Genomic DNA, 7,299 nt, shown 5'->3' with positions numbered 1-7,299 from the left:
GAGAGTGAGTTTCTGTATTTATAAGGTAACTCCTAATTTTTGAACAACCCGAACTTAATGTGTTCGTGCTCGCGTTTACGCAAAGCCTACAGTCCTGAGACATGCCTTCTAATGGCGCATAGTCCTGAAAAGCCCTTGACACCGTCATACACACAAAGACAAAGACGCATATATTTTTAGATAAAAATCCTGAAACATTATACATTTCAACTATGAACTGCGTATAAAATCCTCTGTTAAATGATTTAGGCTCCTAACTGTGACCAAACAGATTCAATGCTTGAGATTAGCCTACTGCAAGCAGACTATGATTCGATGGTTGTTCCAACAGTAAACACGTATACATGTTTAACAAAAAAAGAATCTTTTGTTATTTGAAATAAAAGTTTTTTTTTGCACATGTGCGAGTTGTAAGAAAAGCCAATTAATTTCTTAAGTTATCCATTACCGATTCCGAGTGGGTATTTTCTTTTAAGCATATTAGTAATTGAAATCGTTGATAAAGACACGCATTGGCAAGCTCTTCTGAGCTAGGGCACATCGTTGCTAGCTTAATACATGTAGCATAAACAGGTACTATTTATGAAAGAACAGCCTATTAAAGTGCAAACGACGAAGATAAGATTCTTTCACTGGTTATAGGTGCAGATGGGAATCTCCGGCCTCGAGGGTAACTGTTTAGGCGGTAACGAGGTTCCTACCGAGTTACCGCCTAAACAGTTACCCGAGAGCCGGATATTCCCATCTGCACCTATAACAAGTGACAGAATCTTTTTCTTGCATACCGATATCAAGATATAATAATAAAAATAAAATCAGTCGAACGGCTTTCATTTTAGAACTATTTCTTATAGAAGCGTATTTAAACAAAGCGCGGAAAATCAACGTCCGTAAACAGGAAAGACGTCATGACGTTTCAAAGACAAATAGCAATGTTTAGTTCTGGTTTTGTTTTATCAGTTCCAGCGTAACGTTATGAATATTTTATAAAATAGCCTGTTTTGAATCGAGAAATATACTATCAGGAACTAAGAGGAACTATCAAGGTATTGGATTTATATTCAGTTTTTCGAAACAAAATATAAATAACTACATAAATCTTCTACATATATGTAGTTCGTAATACGTCATTTAAAGCACGAGAGTCATCTTACACCCAGGGGTGTAAGATGGGTTTTTCCAGCACCGGTAGAAATACCGGAAATCCCCGTCTGGTATGCAAGAAATATATAAAAGGTCAATTTGCAAGGAATTAACAGCAGCAGACTTCTGTGTTTTTCAATTATTTTAATTCTTCACTGCAAGCGCTTTCAATTGTACACATATCTTCAGGCAGTTTACATTTTGAAATAATACAATAACGTAACGTCATAACAAAAATTACGGGAAACGTCGTAAACAGACGTTGCGGCAAACTTCAAGAAAAATGTATAATACACTCAAGAATACCCCGTGCACACAAAACTAGAAACAGATATTGTACCATTTAAAAAAGGGAGTTAATAACTGTTCTTAAACATATTTATGCTCGATATATCAGTTAAGAAATAATATCAAGATGATTACTTAACAAGCAATAATAGCTTAAAAATCAATTATGGATACTGTAAAAAAAAGAGTTGCTCAAATTACCCTCTCGTTCTTTATGACAAAAGTGGTATTATAGCCAACTATAGAAATAGCATCAAAAATTAAAGGGAGGTAATAAAATTTAAAGCTAAAACTGTATTACAGGAAGGAAATAAGATAAAAATTTAAAAACAAAGCAATATAGTACGTTAAATGTACACAGTTGATAATATTAATTTTTAAACAATATTATGACCAGTAGTATTGCACATGTAAAGATAGATGAGCAAGCATATATAAACAGGAGATTCCAGTTACACTGCACAAATACAATAAAATTTTCGGAGATCGCCATTCTCGCGGGCCCTAACATCTATTGACAAACCTGTTAATAAGTTCTGGTTTTAAAATATTTATCATTCTATACATAGAGCGTGACGTCACACATTCCGTCTAACCTCTATAAATAGGCACAAGACTACAGTTATTTGCCCTTGGTTGACCAGAATACGGAAGTGGTTACGCGGAAAATAGTTCCTCTGTTTGATGGTGAATATTGGTGAATTTTTGAGTGAAAGACCTGCAATAAATGGCATGATTTAATAGAGGAGATATGAAATAGTAGGTACATGTACAATTTGACAGAATGAAAATGTCAGAATATGCATAACATGATTTTTTGATAGGGCCTGTTTTGCCTGTTTGCCGCCATCTAGAGAGTATTCTTCATACGCATGTGATTTGGTTCAAAATGGTGGAAAAAAGAGCCGGTCAACCCAATGTTTACTGTGGCTGGAATTTTTTCTCTTGGATAGTTCTGTTGAGTTCAGGTATTTTTATAGGGGTTGGAATGCATGCAAAATTGCTATAGTGTCCAGTGCCTATATACACTGGGGGCTGACGATGTCAAACCGCGAGCCGCTTCGTTACGAAGACAGGTAATGGTTTCGTTGTGAGTATTTGTTTACATCTAGCGTGGCATGCATATGCGGTTTACAAATTTTAATATATTTTGCTTTTTTTTTTCGGTGTGGACCTATGGATAGTTACAGAGAAATGGTGAGTTAATGTGTATGTTATGTTTGTGTATGCGTATATGCGACATTTTGTTTTTTCTTAAATATTTTTGTGTTTATTAGTGTTCAATTACTATGTGTTACATAAAAATCCTTGTTTATTTGCAAAACGGTATAAAAGTAAGATAAAATAATCAAAGAAAGAGTCACTTGTCGAGATATCAGTGAATATTTGTTCCTGCTACAATAAGATGTCTCTGTTATTACGAAAACATTATTAAAATCGGCAATATACATCATTTTTTGTGTCTGTGTTTCGCACAGAGTGTGTCTAGGTTTTCATACGAAGTACAACAAAATAGTATGTGTTTCGTTACAAAGTCGATTTTCTTTTTTTTCAGAATCTTATGTACAGCTATTGTGACTCTACATTTGAGAACATAAAAGACACAGTGTGTCACTGTGTTGAGGATCACCCGGCAGAAAAGGTGTCCTACATGATTGTGGAAGTCGATTGACGGGAGGAGTAATCGCCAAAGGACATACAATGTATTGGGGTCTAATGTTACCGGCAAAGAAATCAGTTTTGATCCCCAATCTGGGAAAATGATAGTACCTACCAAATCTTCAGTCAGCGACAGCCCAGTTCGAAAACTACACAAAATCAACACACCATCGAAATCAGTTCATCGTCAATTATATTCACAGTTAGAAATCGACCAAGAACATGTCGAAAACTTATCTTCAACTGAGGCAACCGATTCAGTTGCTGATTTATCGGAACTGTTGGAGACCACAGTGTTATATTCGGATTCAGAGCCCGACATTGAGGAGTATGAACTAATGGAAAATGCAAATGACATCCCTGATGACGTAATGGCGGACACACAAACTGTACAAATGGTAGTTCAGCAACTTAAAACGTTATTGCCGTCTGTTACCGCTCATTTACATTTACATGCACACAAGTATCGCTTATTACACACAAAGACCTGTATAAGATCATGAATTAGCAAAATAGAACGATTTGGACAAACATGAGTTCGGATAAAAAATAGAGTGGCATATCAACAAGATTTAAATACATGAAATGGATGAAGTAACTACATATTTGTATTTAAATCAATGCAAAAAGTTACCAAGAAGAATGCTTTTAAGTGAAACTTAAACAGAGGAGAATGAATCATCTTTCCCTAATGTTAAACACAACAAATTAAACAAATTATATTAAAGGTCAGCACACATGTATAATTATCTAATGGCTTCAGAAGAAAACCTAGACATATTCTGTGGATGTCTTCAATAGGAAACACATACACCTTCAGTTGAAAACCCATACCTAATGCAGTGACTTCGAGAGAAAACTCATACTCGTTTCTTATAAACACGACGAGTATTAAAGGCAATTTTTGTAGGAATAGAGGCATAAAATCAAATGAAAAACATGTACAGTCGAAAAATATGCTGAACTCGTTTTCAAAAGCTGAAAGTTTAAGCACAATAATTACATTTATTAACGGATGCTTGTGTTTATCATGAATTTGCTGTATAAAACCACACATTCAAAAAGAAACTGTCTGATTTTATTCAACACACGATCAAACAGCTGCAAATTAGTCATATGTTTGCTTTGCTAACAATTGGTAAAGATTTACAGCTTACGTTTCACACAAATACCCTTACCTTTATATGCACAGTTATGAATTCCAGTAACACAGGGGTGTGTGAGGCGTGTATGTAAACAAATACTCACAACGAAACCATTGTCTTCGTAACGAAACGGCTCGCGGTTTGACATCGTCAGCCACCAGTGATATAGAACGTATAGTAAAAATAACTGTGGTCTTAGGCCTGATATAGTGGAAAATGTCAGAAAGTAAATTGTCAATATTTTTGTTATTTTTCAATCTACATGGCTGAAATTTTGACAGTGAATGGCTGGTAGGCATAGAACTCTGGTAAATATTTAGATTAATCATTACATTTGCTGAAATTGCTTCAGTTTGGGTAAAAAGTATACATGCACTTGAAACTTGTGAAAAATCCTACTTTCAGTTTACATATTTCTGGATTTTTTCTAATTTTGCAGGTTTTCATGCATGAAATGCATTTTTAAAAGTTCTTTGTTTGAAACTGGTATGCGGAAAACAAAATGGGGTATTACAAATGCCGCGATGTGATATTTTTTGATTTTTTAGAAATTTGAGCTGCGACTGAGGAAATCTGACCTAAAGTCAGATATGTATTTTTTTCTATTCTTGTTTACATAAAATTTCTCTTTTGGTTACTTGAATTTACACAGTACACACAGTGTGAATAGTGAAATATGTGTAATCATAATCTGTGCAAGAAAAATGAGTTCAAGGGCTTGAAAATTGGACAGATTAGGCCTGAAATTGGCATATTTCAATTGATTTTGAAGGAAAACAGGCAGATTTTCACACACTAGACTTGCATATTGGTTTCCTTAATGCTTAATTGAGCATAAATCATCATATCTGAGGTCCTGAATTGTATATTTACTTATTCTGTTGGATTTCTTACACTTTTAGTACCTAAAAACCTGAAATGAGAGCGCTCGGACAATGTGAAGTTTGTCGCATAGACGGGGATTGACCGCCTTTGTACATATATGTCTACAGCTTCTCAGATTTGACCGAAGACAGTTGTTCGGTGTTGTGAATGGGTAAATAATTCCATTTTAGATGCTTTTAATCAAGATCAGGTACTTTCTGTGATTTTGTAAAATTTAATAGACTTCGTTAAATTGCATCGGCAAGCGAAAAAAAGCCAGAAAATAGAATTGTAGTGGAATAACATTATTTCAGCCAGTTTTGCCATAATGACTACTTTCTAAATCATGTGTGGTAGTGAGATAACATTTATAATCAGTTACCATGGAATTGGACAGGAATTTGTTCATAATAGTTGATGCAGTAAGCTGTATTCCCAGTGTGAATACTCAGTTCAGATTGTAGCTAATTTCACCTGAAAATAGTAAACATTGCTTCAGATCTAGCAGTCAGTAAAGCAAGGAAACTGGACAGACTGCTTTGTGATTGATAGTTTTGTTATTCAGACTGTTTGTTATGACAAATTTTACTTACATAAGACTTGAATTTGAGGTTTTATATTACATTATGACAGTTTCAGTATGGGGAAAGGAGACTGTGATATAAATATTCATAGAAAAGTTGCTTTGAGGGGCACTTTTTAGCATTTCACACTTTCTTTGCAGTCAGATTGTTTTGAAATATAGTTTGCACATACATACAATCATGTAAACTGATTAAGTATTCATTCTAAGAAATTATGACTAGCTCGACTCATACTTTAGATGTTGTTCGTCCGAAGGCCTTCCAGTCACACAGAAGATCCTGGTTCAGTCGCACGAAGGGTCACTTCCATTGATATTAGTCACAGGAAAAATTAGGAGCACCAGTTGTAGTTTTTCAGGTTGATATTTATTAAGGTTTTTGCTGAAATTAAGTCAGTTTGGAACATTCAGCAGGCAGTGATGTACATTAAAATCATTCTTTATAGAGATAGGGGCTGTTTTGCCAGAATGCTCAGCTGTGATACACAGTGTAAGATTTTGTGCAGTGTAAATGGTCATGGTGTGCATGTTTCATTTACAGAGTGCACTGAATACCTGTAAACTGTAAGATTTGAGTGAAATATTCATTCCAGAAAGACTCATAAGCTTTTTAGTAAGCTCACATATTGGATTTTTCAGAGCTGTTTGGCTCATTTTACCTAGGGCAGCCATAAATGAATGATCACTGAAAAGTATATGACACATATATGTACAAAAGCTATTCATTCTCATATTTGCCACATACTAGGCTGCTTAAAAAGGGCAAATTTGACAGCTACAGGATTTTTGTTAGTTTACATTTTACTTTTTCGTGTGAGAAGACTCCGCGTTTTGACGTGCTTTTTGTAATATGAATAGTTTTCCTTAAAATTGGAACAGTGATATTGTAATCAGACTTGAAGTGGCTCTTAATTTGGATAGATGTATATTAAGGAAACATGCTGTTTTTTATTTTTTAAATTGTACCCGAGCATCATTATATTGTCAATGGCAAAACTCAACAAGTTGCTGGTTTATATCTGGTTGCATTGTTTGCTGGTTTGTATCTGGTTGCATCCGCGTGACGCGCGATGAATATAATGTTTAACAAAACAATACTGCTGTTAGTACTCGAACATGTATTCTAAAGCTCTATAGCAAAATCAACTGAACTCATTTACCCATCAAAAATATCTTTAAGCGAGCTTGCAATCGTAATTGTAAACACGTTAACCATCGTATATGGTTGTCTGTAATATATTTAAATACTAGCAGTCTGGTTTTAATGTAAAATAATATTAGTAGACTTGACTGTCTTATATTTTCAAGGCTGTTTGGGTATAAACCAGATCCGGAGACAATTTTCTCGGAGGAAGATATGCCTGTACTTGTGTATCACTGCCCTTCAAATACAACACTTAAATTTGCATTTATTCTGCCCCTGAACCTTAATGCATCAACAGATGATACCACTTTATTACATGTGCATTCGATCTTTTAACGTTCAAAGTTTTAACGCAAATATCGTAAAAGCTATCTTTTCCCACTACAATTTCGAGAAACACGCACACGCACACGCACACGCACCGCCCCCCGCCCCCTACCCCTAATTGTGTATCTTTTATATCATAGTCCAGA

General features: G+C 34.9%; 1 long non-coding RNA gene across 1 annotated transcript; it reads left to right on the top strand.

Moving 5' to 3' along the window:
- Positions 1 to 2,240: 2,240 nt before the first annotated feature.
- LOC128552391 (uncharacterized) lies at positions 2,241 to 6,485 on the top strand. Its single transcript, XR_008369064.1, has 3 exons — positions 2,241 to 2,399; positions 5,138 to 5,271; positions 5,923 to 6,485. It is a non-coding gene; the product is annotated as an uncharacterized LOC128552391 (long non-coding RNA).
- Positions 6,486 to 7,299: the final 814 nt, after the last annotated feature.

This window comes from Mercenaria mercenaria, unplaced genomic scaffold, assembly GCF_021730395.1.
Source record: "Mercenaria mercenaria strain notata unplaced genomic scaffold, MADL_Memer_1 contig_2756, whole genome shotgun sequence".
Lineage (NCBI taxonomy): Eukaryota > Metazoa > Mollusca > Bivalvia > Venerida > Veneridae > Mercenaria > Mercenaria mercenaria.
Note: the sequence above shows the minus strand (reverse complement) of the source record. Positions and strands in the feature narration are given on the sequence as shown.